This window comes from Myotis brandtii, unplaced genomic scaffold (genome assembly GCF_000412655.1).
Source record: "Myotis brandtii unplaced genomic scaffold, ASM41265v1 scaffold411, whole genome shotgun sequence".
Lineage (NCBI taxonomy): Eukaryota > Metazoa > Chordata > Mammalia > Chiroptera > Vespertilionidae > Myotis > Myotis brandtii.
This window is the reverse complement of record NW_005365804.1, coordinates 1874499-1875387: the sequence shown is the minus strand read 5'-3', so window position 1 is coordinate 1875387 and position 889 is coordinate 1874499. Positions and strand designations below refer to the sequence as shown.

Below are 889 nucleotides of genomic sequence, written 5' to 3'. Positions count from 1 at the left end.
CAGCCCGCATACAATAGTACATTCTTATCATGATTCCACATTTACAGAGATTACAATGCACTGGTGAAGTTGCAAGCTTATCACAGCGTCATACATCTATAGGTCTCTGAAACAAACAAATCCCAGAAAACATGTTGCAATGCTTACCGTTCCTGTTTGTATTACTGTGTCGTGGGCTGGCATCCCAGCCGAGCATGGACCCCGTGGGGCTCGAGCGGGAGTGGGACATGGCATGGTCCTGTTTGGAAGTCTGGGTGCCAAGGTCACAAACGTGCCCGGAGTTTGCTCTTTCGCAACTCCGCCCTCGGGGACCGCAGCTGCCAAACCTCTGCAGAGAAGGGGACATGGTGTTTCCGCTGCCCTGACACACAGTCACCCGACTTGCGGCTTTTATTTTCCCAGCCACGTGTGAAGTGACATCTTCACTCTGTCCCCAAGGGTGGGCGGGGCACGACCATTATGGATGACTGTTGGAGAGATTCATTTACAATAATATTGTTCTAGTTTCATATGGCTGCATCAGAATGCCTTGTTTAACTCCAGAAGTTAATATTTTGTTTACTAATAATTGGAAGGCAGTTAGATGCGCCGTCTCTGGAGCCAGAGCTGGCTGGAAGCAGAGCTCCATCGCTTAGGCAAGTTCTGTGGCCTGTCTGGGCCTCATGTTTCTCATCTTGAAAATGGGTACAATAATCGTGCCTCCTCCCCAGGGCTGTTGTGAGGTTAAGTGTGTCTAGCACAGTCTCTGGCACATGCTAGGGACTTAGTAAATGCTACTTCCCTCTCGGCCAGGCAGGGTGTCTGAAGATCAGGAGGCGATCCCTAAGTGCTCTGTATTTGACGCCAGGAGCATTTATTGGACCCCTACTGTATGTAAATCACTGTGCTG

At 49.8% G+C, this 889-nt stretch overlaps 1 long non-coding RNA gene across 1 annotated transcript in view; it reads right to left on the bottom strand.

The window, feature by feature from the left end:
* The window catches only part of LOC106727353, a 981-nt gene extending 337 nt beyond the window's left edge, over nt 1-644 (bottom strand). Inside the window, exon 1 of the long non-coding RNA XR_001363529.1 lies at nt 148-644. This is a non-coding gene — a long non-coding RNA (uncharacterized LOC106727353). The remainder of the gene's footprint in view (nt 1-147) is intronic.
* Nucleotides 645-889: the final 245 nt, after the last annotated feature.